Source organism: Solea solea, chromosome 3, assembly GCF_958295425.1.
Source record: "Solea solea chromosome 3, fSolSol10.1, whole genome shotgun sequence".
Lineage (NCBI taxonomy): Eukaryota > Metazoa > Chordata > Actinopteri > Pleuronectiformes > Soleidae > Solea > Solea solea.
This window is the reverse complement of record NC_081136.1, coordinates 14712475-14735542: the sequence shown is the minus strand read 5'-3', so window position 1 is coordinate 14735542 and position 23068 is coordinate 14712475. Positions and strand designations below refer to the sequence as shown.

The following is a 23068-nucleotide window of genomic DNA, read 5'->3' as shown; positions in this document are numbered from 1 at the left end:
AGAATAAATAGTTTATTTTCGCGTTTTTGTTGGTTTGCTCGATTATATAATAAAGGTATGCTCATGCATGCTTCATGTAAAACAACAAATATGTCCACATCTGTCTGTGCCTCATACAACCCCCAGCGCTCTGCTGCACAGTTGCGCAACACACAAATTTTTTTTTGTTTTTTTGCCATAGAATCCACTTCTGGAACTTGTCATCGCTGCTTCTCAGCATTTTCAGTCATACTTCCAACCTGGCGCAGCTGTCTTTTCTGCTTCCTCCTTGTCTCTATCAGTTGTGACGTGAAACAAATCACTTCCTGTTGTGCTGTGCGGAAATATCACTGGGTGACGGATTGAGAGAGACAGAGTCATGTGAAGCCGATGTGAACTCATTTAGCAATATCTTGAGTGTAATGGACATTCATTTGCATTTAAAAGTTGCACACTTCCGGTTTAAGATGTGCATGTATGTTGTCATATGCGTATAATTATCTGAAATTGAGAATTGTTGAGTTTACGTGACCATAGGATGAGCCCTTTTAATTTGGTCCACCATGTTGTTTCTACAGTAGCCCATACCAGACAAATCGAATACTGGCTCTGTAGTGTTTTCACTTGAGGGCATCCCTTATTTTTTTACACATTTGAAACAATAGTGGGAACTTTCTGAAATGTGTTGAACAATTTAATTAAATTGAATTCAATTAAGAGGCAACTCTTAATGAATTGCAAGGCTCTAAGAATGTTATGGATGTTAAAAAGGGTGGGTTTTGCACGAGTAAAAACATATTTTGTGCATGACCAAAAGGAAAGTAGTTTTAAAACCAAAATAAAGTGTAAGTTTCACTCAGTCAGTTGCATTAGCTGACGGTACTGTATGTGTTCATGGAGCTGAACTAATCACGTAAATACTTGAGTGCTTGTGCCTCAACAAGTCACGCGTTAGTGATTCAATGTTGTGTCTAGACACCACACTTTTTTTGGGGCGGCGGGGGGAGGGGCTGTAGAAGATGGTCTGACATTTAATAATTTATAGTTTTTTGGTTGTTTTTTTTACCCTGATCCCCAGGTGCTGAGTTTAAAGAGCTGGCACACCACAAGCAGTTCTAAAAGTCTCACTGTGCATGTGCTATTCTCCAATTTTATTGTGTCAGTGTGGAAAAACACACACAACCGAAATTAGGTTGTGCTATGCCACAATTTATTTACCGCTGTGTACTCCGACTACTTAGATTTCCCCTCTTTTTTCTAATAGAGGCTTGTGGTTGTCCCTGACCTGAGAGTACTCTCTAATTTTAGAGAGATATCCATTTGAACTCGGGGGGAGTTCAAACCAAAACACATCCTGTAAGCTTACAAAATATACAGCGTGCATCAGAGTGCATCAGACAGTGGGCCAGTAGGGGGCGCTGTAATCACAGCTTGCCTTCAGATCCTTTAAGAATTATGGCTGCAACTATAGCGACTATTTTGACAGTCGACTAGTCATCGATTATTGAAGCGATCAGTCGACTAATCTGATAATAAACCACACAATTACTCATTGGCTGTCTTTAGCTACCAGCTTTTCAATTAATCTTGAGGTTGTTTTGGACATGTGCTCACTAACAATAAAGACAATAAAAAGAATTCATTCAAAATGTTGTTTTTGATTCTTTTTTTAAAAAAAATCCCTAATGAAAAGGAAACAAAAATGAATTTACCATGAACAGTGTCCGAGTAATATGCTCCCATACCTTAGATTAGCAGCAGCCCTGTCACTCTGATGTTTACCTGCAGTCTCCCACTGCACGTGCGGCTCCCAGCAGAGATAGGTAGAAAGCGAGATGTTTCACTCCGACTAAAATAATTATTTTGTTCAGTGCCACAGAGTGAAAAGGCTGTTTACAATTACGACAATTATTGACAATTAAATGAATCGGCGACAATTTTATTATTGATTGTCTTTCTGTTACGAAGGCCCTCTTGGTATTTGTAGAAAGACAATACAATGATATAATATCCTTAAATAAAACCATCACGACATCAGAACATCTTAAAAGTGGCTTGAGAAAGCACTTTAGCTCTTATAGCTTCACCAGCGCTCGCCAGTGAGTCAGCAGAGGAGGCGTCACAGATGGGTATCGCAATGAGACTTCAACCTTATGTGACTAAAAGTAAGAGTAGTGATAGATATTGTCACTTTTGTGTATGTGTGAGGGGGATATCTTTTAATTTTTTGGGAGGGAAAAAGTGACAGCCCTAGCATGTAGATAGTGACATTGTCCCTACACATCCATTGATGGGTAAAGTTGAAGTATTAGCAGGACTCTGGACCTGGTGCCTCTCTCACTGTGTCTGCATCTGATGACAGTGCTTTCCTGTTGACTGTTATTTCCCCACATATGCAGCTCATGTCTGTGTGACCACACTTCTTCAGGAAAGCTGTCAAATGTGGAGTTTTGTTCGGTGGAATTTGCACACTCCCACCATCACCGGTCCTGCTCGGTGTTTTTGGTGTCTCTGCGTTTGCAGGAGGATTTTCACACTGTGGAGGCGGTGCCTCCCTGCGCTCGCGTTGCACTTCCAGTTACCTCCAGAAGCAGTGGGTCAGGGGGATTCACTTGGCAGCCTGTCATGCCACAGCTTCCAATTACTTGTCTTTCACATGCCCAATCCTCTTCTCATGAAGATTTGTTTTACCATCGCCATTCTCTGAAACATATCTCTGCTACACCAGTCCTGTCAGTGGAAGGGCTTTTAGGAACCCACTTTACACCTCCTCTTTCTCACTTGTACCTTTCCTCCCCCATAGCCTCATTCCCAGAATCCTCCCCTCTTCCTGCACTACTTGTGTGTCATCCTTCTGTTCTAATGAGAGGCAGGGATCAGCGAGTCAGACCCCTGGAGTTTGACAGAGCTACCTGTTGTGCCTCCACATTTCTTCCTCCATGGCTCGGTCTCTTCCTCTTGCACTCTCTCTGCCTTTCCCACTCTCTCTCCCTAAACACCAGAGCTGTCGACTACTGGCAGTTTGATGCTAAACTGTTCCCCCGTGTCGGGAGTAGCTGCCATGACAGAGAATAAAACAAGTGAAATGTAGAGTTTGTAGTGAACAATGTGAGGATTGGCTTCCTCTCTACATGCCGTGTTGAAGGCCAGACTTCTTTTTCTCTGTCTTTCTCTGTCTTTGTGGTATTCTTTGTATTCTTTTAGTTTTTGTGAAAGACATAGTTCAGCATTTTGGGAAAATACTCTTATTTGCTTTCCCTCCAAGACTTTGAAGAAAGGATTTACATCAAACTGTGATGGAGAAGTCAGGCGTGGTTTCACGATGCACACAGACTGACACAGTTTAAACTCATAATTTACATGATGTATCCCATTAATTGACTTCATCTGTAAACAATGACACTTCCTTTTGCCTTATGTCAGATTGGCTCCCCTTCCCTGCACAACCTCACAGGATAAGCCCCATGATGGATGAATGAATACCGTCATTTCTGGACTATTATGCGCACCTAAATATAAGCCGCACCCACTGATTTTTTTTAAAAAAATTCATTTTGAACATAAATACACCACACATGTCTATAAGCCGCAGGGGCCTACATTGAAACAACTTTACACAGGCTTTAATGAAAGATTGTGCCTGTAACACGGCTTGTAACAAAAATAAATAAGACCCCTGGAGTAAACAGCAGCCTATCAAGAAAGTCATCTTTCTCCTCCTGCGCCCTGAAACCATTGAAATCATCTCTGGTGTCAGAGTTGAACAGCCTCAGAATTGCTTCATCCGATGTTTTCTCAGGATCGTTTTCATTGTCGCTCTCGTCACTTTCATCGAGAGGTAAATTCCCCGCTGAGCTCATGCTGCCCTTCAACACGCACCAGTCCAGCCTTTCCAAACCCGTTGATGATAGTGGATTTTTTGACAATGCTCCACGCTGTCAGGATCCACTGGCAGACTTGACCATAAGTTGCTCTTCGCATGCGGCCCGTTTTAGTGAAGGATTTCTCCCCACTTGTCATCCACGCCTCCCACTGAACATGGAGCGCCACCTTAAATGCACGATTTACACTGATGTTGAGTGGCCGAAAGGTTCAAAGCGTGGGAAAAAAAGTAGCGGCTTATAGTCCATAAATTACAGTAAGAACACAAAGTCTGCACAGTTTTGTAAAAAAATGTTCCTCCGGAGTTCATTGTCTCAGTTACTTGTTTCGATGTCTTCTTCACTAGTATGGCAAATATGAGTGGAACCTAGTGTGATTGACAGTTGGTATCGTCCAATAGGAACCTGGTTGCAGGTGACACGGAGCATATCATGATATCATATCATGACCATGTCAGGCTTCAAAATGAGAGTTCAGATTCTTATTGGCAACATCGCGACTGGTTCTGAATAATAGAAAAAAATTTGTAGTCCAGTCTACATTATCCTTCCCTTTCTTAGGATCATTATCTTAATGGGAAATGAACATGAAACAGTTGAAGTTGTAGCATGACATGTTCGATCCATCTGACCTTGCTCAACGAGTACACATGTGCTCATTCCAGTGATGCTGCTTGTATGATATAATATCCTCAATCTTATTCTCTCCTTTCCATTCTTCTTTTCCTCCACCTCTCCTTCACTAACCCCCTACCCTTCTCTTCTTCTCTCCTACCCCAACCAGCCTAGGCAGATGGCCGTACACAGGATTTCTTCCTGTTAAAAGGGAGATTTTTTCTCTCTCCATTGTTGCCAAGTGCTTGTGTTCATGTTGGTTTTCTCTATTGCAAGGTCCTGACCTTACCACGCAAAGTGCCTTGAGATAATGTATGTTATGAAATGGCGCTATACAAATAAAATGTATGTATGTATGTAATATGCAGTCCCTGATAATCAGGAATTTAAAATGCCCAGTTTTAGCTTGAGGGAGACTTTTGAATGTGTCAGCCTCTGGTCCAGGCTCAGTCCTGTTGTCCTTCCTCAGATCACTGTGTGAAAGTAAAAGGCTCAGACCCAGATATGAGTTGACTATCAGTGCAGTTGCATCTCCCTAACCTTCTCTGTACTGACTCTGTGTTCTTTTTTCCTTATCCATGGCCCATTAACCTCAGTCAAACAATAACAATTTGTTTTCGTGACTCTGAGTTTCAGTGTGTATTTAACTAAATTTGCTGGGAGCACATTTGTCTACACCATTATCTCCTAAATCATAACTTATGGGGGTGTTGTGAGGACAAGGCTTTGGTTTGCTATGCACTGCACCCATTTGTTTGCCTTAGGTAACTCAAGCATGTAACTGCGGTTATAGCCGCAACTTAACCCATTTCTCTTTGTCAGGAAGTTCAGCGTTAGTCTGGCCAAGCTCTAGATGTCATGCTAACCACATCTTGTCATAAAGCTGTGGTACAAAACCTTTTTTATGTCATAATGAACAGAAAGATGTAACATTATTTCTATGCTGTATCCTTCAGCACCAGCAGACCTGACGAGGGAGCATTTGTGTGTATACACCGGCAGCACAAGGACAGGAGGAAGCAAGAAGCTTTTATCCTGTCGAGCTGCTGAACAACAAGGTTTTTTGAGCAGTATAATTAATTCCGAAGCTTTTAATTTTTTGGTTGCATAATATGCTACAGGCTTAAAGATACACGTACTGTATCTATGCAAAAAAATAGCTCAAAATGTGTCATTTACTCTCAAAATGACACATTTTCACTATTACATGTCTTCTCTTTGGAGGTGTTGATAGAATAAACACAGTCTATTGTCGACGCCAAGTAAAGAGACAAGTAAGTTGCAAATTAGCTGCAAACTTTAGCTTTTTGTCAAACGTACCAGTCAGATCCGGCTGGTGTGAAATTCAGAAATGTCACTGTTACTGTGACAACTTCCTAAAGTAGCATACAATACAAACAAACTGTAGCGTTCAACTCCTACATCTGCTGCCTCATCACACGTCCACTCACACATCATGAAGACGGAGAAACCAGACGGCAAACTGTGGCACACGGCGTGTCGTTGTGCTTTTAAAGCAAGTCACTTATTTATGGGTGAGAAAAAGTGGCAGAAAACACAACTTACTTTTTTTCTTCAAGGGCCTGACTAAAATAGTATTTATTTGGGTTGTTTTAGAATCACCAGCAGTTACCATACCAACCAAACAATGAGTGACGGCGGGGGCTTTCGAGCTGAGTGTGGCACACTCTTTCAGTCTGGATACCTCCATCATATATATACAATACAAGTATCGATTCAAAATAATTAACTAATTGATCACACAAATGGCAAAAAAAACCTGAAGCTTATAACAGATATTTATTTATATAAAATCATGGAATGAATGTAGAATCAAGACAAAAAGTATATTTAAATACAATGTTTTAATGACTATCTTTAAAATTTAAAAACCCTTTCTCTCCTGTGAAGTACAAATTTGGCACAAGAAGAGGCATCTTTGTTATATTCTCGAATAGAAATAATAACAGAACCCAGGTGCATGTTAAAGTGCAGGTTGAATATCAAAACCACCAAGGCCAATACAATAAGACATCAGCTGAAATGGCTATTATTTCTTATATGAACGAGTAACAAAAACACAGAAGGTTCCATCTTTGTGCCAATATTCCATTTCAAAAAGGTGCACATACAGTATGCACAGTTACTGAGGCTGACCAGTTTGTTTACATTATCAGGGGACAAAGAAACTCGCTTCTTTTGAATGATGTGGCCTGAGAGTGAGAAAGGTTAAGTGGGCCGTGCGAGACAGCTGTTCAAATTGAAGTAGCTTGGCGGCTGCAACCATGTCAGTGCTCATTTTTCCTTGCGTCCTTGCGTCCTATTCCAGAATAATGGTTAGCACATGCCTCGGCATAGTGTCGCTTCGGTGTTTAACTCACAGTTAGTGCAAACGACTGCAGAGTCCAGTCCAGTGTGCTGTGAAGCCCCAAGTCGTTGTCATCGTTCACAGAAGTCCAGTGGTCTCCTGTTCCTCTGCTGTGCTCTCTCATCCCCATACAAAGTATGTATTCTTGACACGATGGTTCCTCGCGAGTGTAGATTATAAGAGGTACCCGTATCTTCCGACGCAACGCCAATGACTTCTCTCAGCCCTTCTTCCTCTACTGGGTCAGTCCCTGCCGGGAGTAAACAAACAAAGTTAACGCGCTAAATTATTTAAAAGAATGGCCAAAATGAATGCTTAAATTAAAAAAAAATATATATATATATATATATATATATATATATATATATATATATATGGAGGATAAAGCGGTCAAAGTTGGATGTGACATCAAGAACAATATAATCAATCGACAAAGGTCACAAACTGCAGCTTTAAGTATGACCACATACAGTATATGGTGTGAATGGAGGCACAAAAGCACGTCATGTCTAACCCATCTTAGTGTGAATGTGCAATTTGGCAGCCTTTTCCAGAGATATTGTCTCATTCACTTGTTTTCATTCTGCCAAAAAAAATTCTAATTTCATTCCTAAGTTAACTAAATAAGCGCTGGTATATTTAATTAGACTCGTAAAACTCCTCGTTCCCCTTTGTGGTAATGGATTTGTTTATTTTGCACTTGTTTTTGTTGCAGCAACACAGCAGCTCTTTGTGTGTGTGTGTTTGTTTTACACAAAGCAGCCAAACACCACATGGAGGAACAGCAAAGAGGAAAGAAAGCAAAAAATGATAGACACTCGCTTCTCAAGCTCTCTCTGCTCGTCTCACACACCACTGTCAAATAGGTCAATGTGACAGGCTTGACTGATTTCTCTTCTCTAGTATTCTTGTTCAGTCTGTGCCATTGTGGTTTCATGAAGCCTCCTTCCTATGGGGCTTCCTTTGGCCTAATCCCATGATTATTTCTTAAATTAACCTAGCAGGTGAATCACCAAATTATTTTAAATACCCAAATCTGTAATAAAGTTCATCTAAAGTTCATGAAGTGCCACAGGACATATGATGATCTTTAAGCCTGAATGCTTTTTTGGGGGGACAGATCATCTCCATAGGGACCAGCTGAGCCATTCTTATTGCAGTCATCTATCTTCACAGTTGTACATTTTGGAAAATGTTGAGCATAATGACCTCTACCTTCCATTTCATGGGCACCCTTCCTGCAAACTCAGCTGCTTTTAAAAAGACCACATCTGACTCATAATATACCTCATTAGACTTGTATTGAATCAGCCCTGAGCCGGCGTAACCTAGCCTCGCTGTTTATATGCCTGTGTGTGTGTGTTACATTAGAGCATTAAAGATTAATTGCCAAATTTCTCCACTTTAAAATGTTGATTAATAACAGTGTGAATCACTGGTGGATCCAGAAGATTAATGTCGTGAGATTCGCCCCCTTTAGATAGCTATTGATTTTGATTTGCTCAAAAATGCCTGTCTAGTCTTCCCAGGAGGACAGAGGCTGTATAAAGCACAGCCAGCCTGCTCTAAATTACATTTTGTGAGACAAAGCTTAAAATATGGGCATTGTGAATTAAGTTTCACTTAATTGGACAGCAAGTGCTTCTACCAAAGAGGTAACCAGTGGCAACAAAGGATCCAATAGTATATTACATCAGAGAATTTACATTCAAAGCAGGCATTAGTAAAGCGCAAGAAGATTAAATGTCGCTTTACAGACCTTGTTCATACCAGGAGACTCTTCAGTGACAATACTGGCTAGTTCCTATATGATTTCTATTTAAAGTCTCTCTCCTTCTCCTGCTTCAGCTTATGTTGTCTCCTGCTGCCCACAAACCACATACAGCATACTGTAGCACAGGCAAGAAGGGGAGACGACTGTCTTTTTGTGGCTGTCACGTTTGTGCAGTTCAATCACAGCCTCAGTCACAACAAATCACAGCGACTGAGGCATTTTTGTCTGTTTCAACAGGGGGTTCTTTATTATTCCTGTGCCACTGGGAGGTAGTCTTCCAAACACAGGATTACGCCCATTGTGATCTGCTTAAGCACACCGTATTAGCCATATTCTCTCATGAAATCGCATAAAAGCCACTTTGAAATGTAGGATGTCTCTGATTTGCCTGTGTCAGGGGAAACGGGCGTCGTATCTTGGAGCCTGTGATCTCAGATTCAATTATGGTTCCATTTTAAATGAGATATCACTGCAGTAAAAGTCCCAGATTGCAGTGCTTTGAAAGGGAAAGGGAGTAATTCACAAGACCAATGTGCGATCTGCGGAAAAAAAAAACGGAGTTGTATCAAACAGATTTGTGATGCAAATCTCTGTAGAATGTTCATCAGTTTTTTTTTTACCCCCACAGCAATAGCAGGTATATTTAACATTGCACAAGACGTATATGAGACTGTGTTGATGGAAAATGGAAAAAACAGATGAATCTGTATAATATCAGTTTAAAAGATTCTTAAAATCTGTTCAAAAGCTTGTTTTTGAGGCCTTGGCACAAGTGTCCTCACTCAACATGACTGACACTTACTGCTTTGTTGTACTGACAAATATCCTCTCTATTTTCTGTTTTCCTTCCACGATTGCCTCCTCTTTCTTATTTCAGTACTCGTATTGCAATGACTCTACAAGAAAAAGTCTATCTCTGTACGTTTTAAGTGGATGTCTGCAAGGTCCAACATCCCAAACCTGTTGAACTCAATCAACGGCGCTAAGATGGACCATTGGTTGCAGGTCACGTAATCTATGTTGGCGGAATGTTTGTCTCTGTGATTGAACTGTCCCCTGGGTCTACATTAATTGAGCTCCCTATAATCACACACGGACCCATATGATCAGTGTCTGCAGCCCTGGAGAAAGGCGGTAGAGATTATCCTCTCACCTGGATGTTCCATTGTGAGACAGAAATCGAAATAGATTTTTGTGATCTTCTCTCACATTCTGACTGACCCCCAAATATCTGTGACTCGCCAAGCTCTCTACAAACATGGACTATATGATTGGTACCTGAAACTTTTTGATTTGTCTTCTGTAAGAGTGTCATTTACGCCAGCTCATAGCTTTGACCCTAGGGATCCTAATAGATCCACAATTGTTGTGGTCCTGACTGAGGTATCCCCACACATGTGTGGACAGATTACATGAAATCTGTTTCTGTTTCCTGCAGGGTTGAGTTGATATGGTATCACCAGATCATAAAATGAAAATTTTTCAATACTTTCCCATTGATGAAATTTCTGTTTTGTAACAATTAGCAAATGTTAGCGGGCTAACATCCTTGACTCAAGATATCGATGCGTACTGCCTCACAGTGCGAGTCAAGTATTACTCAATGAATTCCTCCATTTTTTGTGTTACGTACATTGACTTTACTCAACCACTAAAATGAGCCTCTGGAATACAGAATGTACACATTCAATAATCAATTATAAAATGAAACTGGTAACTTCTCGTTATATATTGTGGCTGATCTTGTTCAAAAAACTAATTACAAAAAAGTTTTAAGTAACATTATTGCATTTTAGAATTAAAATCTTTCAAGTCATCTACGAATATATGTTTTTACATATCTTAGTCTGCAATAACAGAGATTTGCCCGTATGGTGTGGCTAAAGTAGATGAATGGAGCAATAATTATGCTCTCGAGATAAAAGGTTTTTGTGTCACTACTTGATTCTCATAACATCTCCAGTACTATTCACGATGAACAAAAACCAAGCAGCTATCCTATAAATACTTGGGGCGAGATCACATGACATTTGTTCGAAAAAGGAAAAAGCAGAGAATCTATTTTCTACTTTTTTGTTTTTTAACATCATTAGCTATGAACATCCTCCAGTATTGTAATGTGGTGTGGTTAAAAAAAACCTCTACCCACTACTCTAAAAGCTAAATAATTGAAATAAAAATCTGCTCAAATATCATAGGTCAACCTTTACATAACCTCTATGACTGAGCCTATGGTAACAACACCCTTAGAGTGGCTAACTACATTGTTTTAAATTCTTAATACTAATTATTACATGAAACCACAGATACAGGGTTCTGCGATTTAACAGGATCAGACTGAATCACACTTGTATGCAACCATCCATCCTCAAAAACTTAATGCAAAAGTGTAGGGATTTCTCTCCCTTTGCTGTATTCAATACCACTGGCAAAAGAAAACAATTTGACTTTATTCTTATCTATCTATCATTCTATGTATCTATTAGAATCACTGTACACTTTTAATGTTGTGGCTGATTGGCGCAGAGGTTATTCTCTACAAGGCCGTGGACCACAATACTTCTAAATAAAAAAATAAAGTGTTTTTTGTCCTGCATTTCCAATCAGATCCCAATAAACCCCTCTGCAATAATGAATGAGATACATGCTCAATTCATCTTCAGCGCCAAACTGGGCTGACTAATTTGTACAAATATTTCTTTGGGAGGAAGCAATTAACTGTAGTGATGCACTAATGTGTCACTGCAGAGGTGAATCATACCAAAATAGGATCCAACGTGTTTGTCTTTAGTTATATTCATTAGGGTGGAGAAGTCATTATCTCAGCAAACTGCCATGGCTGAATAATTAATCATCCCATCACTTGTTTGTTTGACCTGAATGTATAACATTTATCCCTTGCTCCTGGCCTGCTAATGAAATCCTTTCTTTAATTTGAGAAAAAATGTTGGCTCTTCATGTTTAGTCCAGCAAAGTCCTGGCTGACTCTTGATTTGACTAATGAATAATAAATTACAAGGTCATGGACACCTTGAGACGTGGGCAGCTTTCACAGATTGTGCCACATAATTAATCAGAGACAAAAAAAAGAAACAGTGTGACTTTTCAGTTTTTAATCTTGCATTTCAAATGATTCCAATTTAATTTATTTTCTTGATTGTTGTCGAACAAAAAAGAAGAAGAAAAGAAATAATAATTTAATTGCTCATCTTGGGGTATTTCAAGTTCAAATGTCTTTCACTTTTTCAGGTCCTAATAACTAATATACTACAAATAAAAAATACTGAAGTGTAATTTACGTAAAAATGCTCCATGATATCATTGAGTTATGGTGAAAAATTACCAAAAGCATCATACTGTGGGATGACTTGGGATGTCGCTCACATTGCATGTCACAGAAATGCCTAAAAGACTCAGTAATATTCTATAAATTGGCAATAATTCATCATAAAAATTTAGAAAGATGTAATTGGTATGTTACAAACTGACCAGAAATATCATACCACAGTATAATTTTAGCATAAAAATGTTCCAAAATGCTATTGTGAGTGATGTAAACATGGCCAAAAACATCATGTCAAAGTGTCAAAATTGCATTCAGAATTACATGATAATAACACAAATACAGTAATTTAGACTACAAATGTTCCAAAACGCTGTTTTGAGTTATGTAAAAAATAAATGACTAAAGGATTAAACTGCAGAATGACATTAAAGAGCAAAAATGACAGTATTGTCACAAACATGCCTGAAAACAGAATAAAATGCCACAAATTGTCATTTTTTTTAATAAAAATCCCAAGAATGTATATTTGGTATAATGTCAAAAATGGCAATTACTACAATTACTTAGTTTTGCAGTGGTTTTCTGATGTATCCCTGTTTTTTCCTGCGCTGACCTCTGTTACAGTAATTGATTGGTTGGTGACATGATACAAAAACTGAGGTTATTTACATAACCCCGGTCTTTGAGTAATATGAGTAAGATGTCTCACTATGGGAAGCAAGCCTAGCACTTATCTCATTATGCCAATCCTGACTGGCTGGTGAATGTGTCCTTCCACTCCGCCCAACGTAGTGCAACCGACTACAAATAACGTGCGCCGAGGACACAACCTCATTCAAGATAAGTAGCCTCTTCTCACTCGCCCAACCAATAAGGGTTGTCTGGTCAGACATCTCACTCATATTATTCAAAGAACCGGTTATTTTCATAATATTGGTTTCAATGTCTCACTATGGGATGTGGTAGTTCCCGAATCGCCAGACAAGCTTATCTAGCGTCCACCAACCAGAAAGAGAGAATTATTCTGTTCTATCTAGGACTCCAGAACGTAATCTAGGACCAACCAGACGGGACTGGGTGAGGGGTCGGGCACTTCAGGAGCAAAAAATGCCCTCTAGGACCACAGGCATGTCCAAAATGTCATCCTTTTCCCTGTCAAACAGGCTGGATAGGTTAAGCCACCGTGCCCATTCCTGGATGACCATGGGCTTTCCCCATGGCCTGGACTGCGCAGCGCTAGACACGGAGGCAAAGATCAGAAATGGTCTGTATTTCCTCCAGCGAAACTGGGTCACGTGTACTCACATACTCATCACATATCTCAGCCTGGTAAGCGGTGAGAAGCGAGAGTACACTGAGTGCCCTGGCCAAAAGCGCAGCTGCCTTATAAGTCTTCTCTGTCGCTGACTGAAAACGGTCAGACTTAGACAGTAGTGTGGGAGTCTGGGATGACACTGTGGGCAGCATGGGGTGCTGGTGTGCCACTACCAGTGGCTCCATCAGAGGCATGCGCAGAAGACCCTGGCTCTCCATCACCTCGCATTAGAGGGAAGCGGCGCCAGGTATTGGCTTCCTACTGCTATATGGATGGTCTTTTCACAGGCATGCTATTTCATTTAGCAGCTCTGGGAAGACGGGAAGAAACTGCTTTGTCGCTCTCTTAGCTGTCTCTTAGCTTCCATTTCTCGCAGGAGTGGAGAGCTAAGTTAGCTGGTGTGCTTACAGTAGCCGAGAAGGTAGCTGGTGTGCTAACGCTAAACCTTAGACTGACGTGAGATATGCTCCGGGTGAGAAAAGGTTTTTGAATGAGGTTGGCTCTACGTGTGGCGGAGCGGAGGGACACGTTCACCAGGATTGGCATAATGACATAGGTGCTTCTTAGGGTCGCAGCGAGGCTTGCTTCCCATAGTGAGACATTGAAACGAATATTGTGAAAAAGAATAACTTTTTTAAGGATTGTGCTGTTAAATAGAAAACATCATGTAAGGTATTTAAAGAAATACATTTATCTGTGTTTGACCTTTGTGTCCTCAGTGTTGAGTGCATTATGATGCTCTTCTGCCTGGACCTGTGTCTGTGTCATCAATTATGACCTAATGTGTGGCCACGTTACTGTTCTAATGCACCTTTAAGGAGTGTGCAGTACAGAATACTAAATATATGCATGTGGAGTAGAGACTGCTGTGAAGAGTATTTCTAAAAAAAAGAGTATATCTTCAGCCAGAGTCTGAGGACAATCGGCCTTCCCTCAGACAAAACCTTGGAAACTCCCTCTACTGTTTGGATTTAAAAGAACACCAAAGATCAAATTGCACTTGCAAGAGACAAACAGTGAGCAGACTTGAGCTGCTGTTTAATGATGCCCTTTGTTTGTTTTCTGGGAAATTCACTTTCTAATCTCTGGGACTCTGTGAAGGCTTGCCAAGGAGTGGTGCCACATAAAAACCCTTGATTTCTTATTTTGTCTGAGGACAACCAAATCAATCGTTGTCTCCCCCACACCTGCTCCCACCTCACCTCCCCTCTGCACCCTCAAACAGATAGGCCCATGCTGTCCACCCTGCTCTCCAATAAGACTATTAAGACTAAGCTAAGGGGAATGAGGCAGTGGGTGGTCGGGCACTTCTCTGTGTCTCCCAGAGACAAGTGTTTGCAAAAAGGCATTGAAAGTTCCTGAGATCTTGACACGTGTAATTGAGATTTCATGCCTGATTTTCTCACAGATCCAAAACCTCACTCTGTTCTTCTGCAAGCAGTATTTCCCCTAAAGGATCAAGATGAAAGAAACAGTTTTCGTATTTTATTTCATTTTTGTTGCTCTAAGGTTGTTGGGTTTTTTTTTGTTGTTGCAGCTTTTCATTAAAAGTGCCATTTTTTTGTTCAGAAGTGGCTGCAGTAAGGTAGTAAAAAACAAAGACATTTCAATTAACTTTGTTTCTTTTATCCTCATATTTAATTTGAGTGCACGCATAGATTTGTTGTGATTGGAGAAAAAACAACAACATTACTTTTCACAGCTGCTGTGCTTCTCTTTCATTTTTATCATAGAATCCCTTCAGCCGTTCTTGGCTGTCAGTCAAAATGTTTGACAAGGGTTTAAAAATTCATAATGCTCCTTTCAGTCTCCTTGAATATTGAAAACGTTAAATATTTGATCTAAGGGCATCTGATATATTTTTAAATCTTCTTTTGCTAGGTCTCTGAGGTCTGGGTGTGGAGGGAGAACCCTGATGTAGCCATTATTGTCATACATTTTGGCACAATTAAATACACAAAATAATAAAAAATTTAAAAAAGCCTGTTTGTCTTGCTGCTACATGAGCTACTTTGTCATGTTTTTTTTTTCTCTGTGTGGGCCCTTGTGCTCCCACAATGACATCACCTAGTCTTGCATTACATAGCACTAGCAGTCACAGTGGGAGCTCAGGCTTCCCAGCAGGACCCATATTGTATGTTCCACGATCAATGACATCGTGTGTCAGCATCAACCTCAAATATCATACAGAAATATATAAAAAGGGCTAATGATCTTAGTCTTGAGAAAGGCTTTTTTTCCCTTCTTCTAGGGTAAAAGGTTAGCATGTACCTAAAATGTACATGTCTCCTTTAAACATGCATACTTCTCTATCACTCTTTTGTTCACGTAGCATTAGCCATATGTACGTGCACCCTAAAACCTGGAAAATACGTCACTTGACCGGCACTCGCTGTAAACGAGTTAGAGAAGTTAACGTTTTTAAAATACATTTGAATGCAGATTACACAGGGTAGTCACGGACTGTAAAACGTACAGCTTACCTTACCTATCTGGTCATTTTACCATTGGTTATTTTAGTCTATGCTTGGGTCACTGAAACACTATATAGCCACGTATTTTTTTTGCATTTGCGGAATAATACTTAAAATAACTAGCCCCAACCATTCCATTATTTGGTACCTTTCCCTTGGGTTAGCCGAGTAAAAGGGTACGATACAGTTAGACCGGCTCCACCCACAATAGTCAAGCCTGACCTATAGGGCTTCACTATCTCCAACCCCACCGTATTGTACCAAACTGAACCGTATCGTACCATGATGGAAACACAGCATTTCATCGCTCTTATGTGTAATCAGTAAGAGGCCCATTGTCCCAGAGTTCTCCCCCTTTTTTTGAAATGCTGGAGCTGTTGCTTTGTCACCTTTCTCTCCCCACCGTATGAAGCATGGTGTTGGCAGCGCTTTGTTAGACAGCTGCAACTCAGTGTCAAATTTAACTACCAGTCCTCTCACTAGTCCACTCTCTCCCACTTCCTGGCATTTTTCACAATCAGGCATTGTGTGGAGTAAAATGCAGAAGAGGAGGTTAATAAATTAACTGACTTCTCCATCTGCAGAGATCCACTTTACATTCTTGCATGCGCGTGCAAGCCCTTGGTTGCATTCATACGTAAACAAGGGTCCACATCAGTCTAGCATTCCACATATGCATACTCTCTACATCTCACATTCTATTACAGTTACAGTGATTTCTCACCTGCAGTTTCCCCTCATTTGTATTTCCTTGTGTTCATTGAGCGCCGAGTTGTACATGTGTGTCCCATGGTGGACTTCCTTGTATAATCTCAAGCATCCCTACCGTACACATGCATAAAATACGTGAGTATTTCTGTTGTTCATACTGTACAGTATGTACCAACAATGGTCAGGGTTTGTTTTACCCACACATTGAACTGTGTGGGTAAAACATGTGCAATAGGCAGGATTTGTGTAGGCATTATTGAGCAATAATTCCAAATTCATATAGTAACCTTTCAGTACAATGTCTGACAAGTAGTCACCATTTGTGCATGCACTCTGGGCTCTGTTTACAGCCTCACACCTATACTCAAACCAGTATATAGAGTGCATGCTCCTACTGGCTGTTCCACAGCAATTATTCATCTTACACACAGTAAAAACTATGTCTGTGCTCATCTGATGATATCAGCTCGGGACAGAGAACAGCAAACCAAAAATATTAGTATTTTTAATAACGGAATTACTTTTGTTGATTTTATTTTATTATAACAGAAAAATGTAACATTGAGTGTAAGCTGCCCCGACTGAGGGAGCATTTGTGCAGTGTGACATTACTTATAAGTCACGTCCTTCATCTGAAAACAGGCTCTGTCGTGCAAAACTATCAGCCCTGACTGAGGGAGCATTTGTGTTCATACAGCAGCAGTGCAGGGATGGGTGGGCACCAGAAACTGAAATTGTAGTTTGTCAACTGTAGAGAATCTCGGACAAAACTGAGAGATGCAGAGATTTTTTTTTAACAGCAGTTAAGCTCATTACCCACTTTTGCAGACTTTCAGGAAGCTCATCTTGACTTATGTTTGTCCAGACCCAGCAGGGAGCTTCAATAATCACTTCCATGCAACTCAGAGACCATTGTCACCTAAGTGGCTCCAGCGCAGGAAAACGTTAATGTCTCAAAGAAACAACTATTGACATCTTAGGTTCTATGCTGGAATCTATTGCCTGTGTGAGATGAAATGCAGGCGTGTCATCCGCGCAGGCTGCCAGTAAGTGTCCTGGGAGGACGCTGAGGTCGAGAACACTCACCCTTGACATTTAATAGCAAGAGGTGGGACCCACTGGCTCAGCCATACCGATTATCAATGAGCAGAGAGAAGATCCACAGGGAACGAGGATTCAAGTGGGAGTATTTTATGACTTTCACCTTGCTTTTGGAGGAAGTTTTTTGAATTTCTTTCTGTTTTTACTTTGTCAGTGGAGTTGTGTTGATCACCGTACTTTAAAGAAACACATTCTAATCATTCATTTTCATTCACTGCTTTTTGACAACTGCTGTTTGGAAAAATAATGAGAATTTTCCTTGATGTGTGACACAGTTTTATAGTTTATAAACACACCATGACAAGGAAAAGTCCTGCGTTAAACATAATACATTAAAAAACTGACTTGGAGTCAATATTAAGATGGTTGAATGTTTCCTTTTTAAAATGTAATCTGAAATGAAATGATTGCATAAGGTTAAAGATAATAGGGAAAAAGCAAATAAAAACTGCTATATGAAAATGGCTTACAACTCACATAAAATACAACTGCCAACAATTGTACAGAGGGTACAGTGTGTAAAATGTTTCATCATTTATTGGTAAAGTTGCATGTTGCAGCTGAATATCCCTCACCTCACTCTTCCCGTCATGTTTGTTGGAGAATCTATGTAGCCTTCAGTTAGGATCAAAACTAGAAAGATGTTTAGTTTGTCCATTGTAGGCTGTGGCCTCCATAGAGCTGACCCAGCCCCTGATAGAAGCAAAGAAGGCTCATACTGGGATAATAAAAACAACAATTAATTCAATCAGGTATGATATAATTATAAGTAGAATTGTTTAATTTTCAATTTAATTTGTGCCAAATAAAAAGAGTTTCACCTAAATTTTACAAACTGGACATATATAATGTTTGGGTAATTTGAGTTGAACCCATAACTCCACCTCTAATATATCACATTATCACATGTGACACTGGATATTTTGGGATTTATTAGTCATTCAGAAAAAAAGGGCATCATTGTCATGTTGATCTTTTGCCAGTTGAAAAGACAACAAAAATAATCTCAGTTTGTTCAGTCATTAGTGACCCAGGCTCTGACCTGCTAACAAATTACACTTGTTTACATTTGTAGCCATTAAATATTAACGGCTATGTGATTCCCACTCAGGTATATGGATGATACTGTATTCCTCTGCATTATTAATATTTTTTTTTACAGTAAAGATTCCCCAGATGAGCCTGTTTTGCCACCTTTTTAGCTCATGGACAGTAAATACTGAGCAGTAATCTCTTTTTCACGTGAGCCAAATTCCTATTTTTAATTTTTTTCTGTGGGCATTTTAATATTAGATTTGTCCATAGCAGATCATATGTACTTCATTTGTTTTCCAGTTCAACTTTTGCTGATATTTGTGCAGTGTGACATTACTTATATGTCACATCATTCATTTAAAAACAGGTTCTGTCAGGCAAAACTATCAGACCCAACCGAGGGAGAATTTGTGTGTATACAGCAGCAGCACAGGGGTGGACAAGATGCATTTATCCTGTTAAACTGTTGAGCGAGTGGGATTTTTGGGCAGTAGTATTCGCTTCTGAAAGTTTTTTGGGCACATCTTTGTGTTTTCAGTCAAACTTCAATCTGTCTCTCTTTACTGCAATGTTGCTCTTGCCTCCATCTGTCTTGAGTCAAAACTAATCACTTTCTGTGTGCAGTGTGGGAATGTCACTGGTCAACTTGAGATTTAAACACTATATTTTGAAAAAGACAGTGTGACTCATGTGGAGTTGATAGGCTTAATTAACATGGTGTGAATTCATTTGACAATGATTTGAATGTTACATACATTTGTTGAGATTAAAGAGTTACACACTACAGCTAAGTGTGTTCCTATTTTCATGATGCCATTGCATATAATATCAGTTATCTAAATTCTGGGATGATTTAAGTTGTTTTTCAAAGGTTATATAATTAAAGCCACGCCCCCCCCCCAGTGTGTCATAGGTGTTATCAGGGAGATGTTTGCCACACCACCAGGCAGCAGGTGAATGTTAGACCAGGAAGTCCAGTTTATTTGAGCAACAAAGGTGGATCTGAATTAATATACAAATTGGCTGCTGCTCTAAAGACCTCTCTCTACTTCTGTCAGTGAAACAGTGTGATATAATCAAACTCATCAGTAGAAGATAGAAGTTGTTCAGAGGGCAGAGTTGTGATGTGCTAACCATGCTAACTGTCCATTCCACAGGAAGAGGAAGTAGTAGTAGCAATAGTAGCAACAGAAGAAGAATGGGGTCACAGTGGACTGTTGTTTGTGACCTGAGCCCAACAAATCACCAGTTTTTTTGTGATATATATGAGTGAAAATGATTGACTCCACTCACATTTAATCTCATAATTAAGCAAACAGGGAGTGCTTCAAACACAGTCCAGTATGCCCCCACTCCCACACTCTGCTTTGCTTCTTTTTCTCCATAGTGAAATCAAAATGGTTGTTTTCACACTGCTCCATGGACATGGTGAAGCTGGCTGGGAACATGCTGCGAGGGCCTGACAGGAAGATGCTGCTGGACAAAAGCTACAGCAGTCTGGTAAGATTTTCCAATGGTTGTTGCCTTGGCTGCCACACAGTGAGATCTCCTGTGTAGGATAATAATTAATACACCCCGAATGTTAAGTATTGACTGCTAGTCTGTGATATATTCTCTGTGTGTTTCACTTAACACACGTCAGACTTAAAGCAGGAGCCCAGCTGCACCTGAAATCAAAGTGATTGTTGAAATGGTAAGACAAATTAGCTCGGCAGCCACTTTATGCTGCCACCATATTCATTCCTCTCCTCACATTTATCCTGATCTCCAAACCTGTCCTTGTGTTGTACTTTTTTTTTTAAATACAGTCCTTCTAGTGAGTAAGCCTTCATGGAGATGCACTTTCACAAATCACAGTTAAAAATGGGAGCAGTGGTTCTATGTTTTATCATTTTAAGAATTCGCATATGCTATCTAAATGGTAATGATCTAATTGATACTTGTCGGCATGAATCATTTCCTCCAAAGACAGAAACTAGAGCAGGGGGACATGAAAATCAACTGTCAATTATTATTTTTAATATTTTGTTATTTCATGCAAATTGTGAGTGAGCCAGAGAATTTGACCTACATTAAAAAAAATCTGTTGTATCCCAACATTACACTACATTTACCTACTTTTTCTACTGTTTATGATAATGTGAACATTTAGTGACAGGAAATTCTTCTTCTGTGAGAAGCAGTAGCCTGTAGAGATAATAAGAAATGTTGCAAGTTCATGTAATTCAGTGTTTTTGTGTTTGTTTGACTTCCCTGATCTCCATTTCTGAAATGTATTGTTTGGACTCTAGTGGCACTGGAAGTGGAAATGTGTAATTAAACAGAATGCCCATTATATGTATATGTGTGTATATATATATATATATAAAATCCCTGTATATTGTTTTGGGTTTATCGGCATTGCAGCCGAATATTTCAAATTAACGTGCTGTTTTTCTTTGTCCCATTTACATAGTTTTTTCTCCAACAATGAAATTACTACCATTACCCCCACTTGTGAATTAAAATCATAGCATCTCATTCCTTTGTTTGCTGTGGTCTGGCCAAACAATCACGTGGCCCATTTCAAAAGTTTTGGCTGTAAACGTTCTTATTATATATGGTCTTATAATAAAAGCATTACAATTTAAAGGGTAGTCTTTCTCTATTTCAGTTCTGTTCTTGGGGATCCAATTGAACAATGCTTTCTTTAAGTTTTTTTTAATTTTTTCTTTAACTTTTTCATTTATAATTTTCACATCACATTTCCCTCTGTTGATGACAGATTTCACAGCATCCATTTAATGATATGCTCTCATTGTGTTTTAATATCCCCTTGTCAGTGAGTGAAATGAGTTAGGCGTGTGCCATATATGCAGGTGACGGGATGAAAGAATATTAGCATACAAACTGTCAAACTGTTATCCTACCAGGTACTATAAGAAGGGTGTGTGTGTGTATATATACATATGTATATATATATATATGTGTGTGTGTGTGTGTGTGTGTGTGTGTGTGTGTATATGTATATGTGTGTGTGTGTGTATATATATATATGTGTGTATATATGTATGTATATATATGTGTGTATATATATGTATGTGTATATATATATATATGTATGTATATATGTGTATATATGTATATGTATTTATATATGTATGTGTATATATATATATATATATATATATATATATATATATATATATATATATATATATATATATGTGTATATGTGTGTGTGTGAGACTTTCAAGTCACTTTCAAGAGATTCAATTAATTTCAATTTCATTTTAAGCCTGTTATTTGTAACGGATACACATACAACTTAACTTAAAAGTTGCAAAAAAATGTCTGCAAATTAGTTTCTTCCAGTGACCTATCTGTGGGTCCCAACCCAGTGTTTTGGAAACACTGCTATAGAAACCTATTGAGAGCAGCAAAGTTAGCTGAGCTGAGGAGATGTGAGAAAATGGAGGCCCACTCAGATGCTGATTTTGACTACATTACACAAAACGATATGCAGCACTGTGTTACGTTTGTTCTTTTGTATGCAGCCTATTCTCTGATATTGTGCATTTAACGTAGTTGTTTAGTTCAGTTTATTAAATTTTATGAAATACTTTTATTCCTTGGTCACTTTATCCTGGTGCCAGGACTGGAAAGCATCAATCTCCTTTTCTCTAGTACAAGCCTAACTGTTGCTCCACCCTCTGGACAAAGCACACGCATGGGATAAGTCTGCTGCCACCTTTGGTGTACAGTGTGCTCTGCCACTTTGCATTGTGTTTTGGCTATATGCTGTAAAGCTTGGGTGTGTGGGGGGACAACATGTCTATAATTTTAAATGTGAGCCAAAATTAATGTCCATCTTTGGTTCTTTTGGTTTCCAGCCTGCAGGTCGAGTGTTGGTGGATGGGCATTGACTGTAACTGTGAGGCAGACAGTGAGAAACACGCAGGCTGCTCCACTGCGACTGTACTGAAACGCTGCGCTGTCCGTGGTACTGAAAACTGGACTTGATATGAGAGTGCTGAAATGAAATGTCTCACGCAGTGGATGGAGGTATGATGTGGCAAAAAGCAAAGAAAAGGGGTTGATGACGGGTATGTGCGGTGTCGGAGTTGTTTTATTGCCTCATGCGAGAGCTGGAGAGGAGCATCGCCTCCTCTTGGAGAAAGCATCGACTCCTAAAGCAGCACTAAACCACTTTAAAATGGTCACTTTCACCTTTTCTTGCAGGCAGTGGCAGTGTGGTAGGAAACACATTGGAAAGAGAGAGATGGGGTGGTGGGGACACATGCGAAATCCCCTCGAGCCGTGGTGTAATTCCCGCCTGCTGCTGCGTGCATGCCTCTGCGAAGCAATGTTTGACTTCAAAAGCCATATTTAAGAGGAAGGCTCGGTCGCTTTGAGTGACTGGGGCGAGGACGAATGGCATCTTGTGGTTTGGAAAGACGGTGCAGACCAAGGAGGACAGCACGTTAGAGCCAATAGTGTTGAAGAGCATCAGTGTGCACCAGCGCTGGATGGAGCTACTCTAGGTATAC

At 39.7% G+C, this 23068-nt stretch overlaps 1 long non-coding RNA gene across 1 annotated transcript in view; it reads left to right on the top strand.

The window, feature by feature from the left end:
* The window catches only part of LOC131456817 (uncharacterized), a 127876-nt gene extending 107689 nt beyond the window's left edge, over positions 1-20187 (top strand). Inside the window, exon 3 of the long non-coding RNA XR_009239939.1 lies at positions 19927-20187. This is a non-coding gene — a long non-coding RNA (uncharacterized LOC131456817). The remainder of the gene's footprint in view (positions 1-19926) is intronic.
* The last annotated feature ends 2881 nt before the right edge of the window (positions 20188-23068 follow it).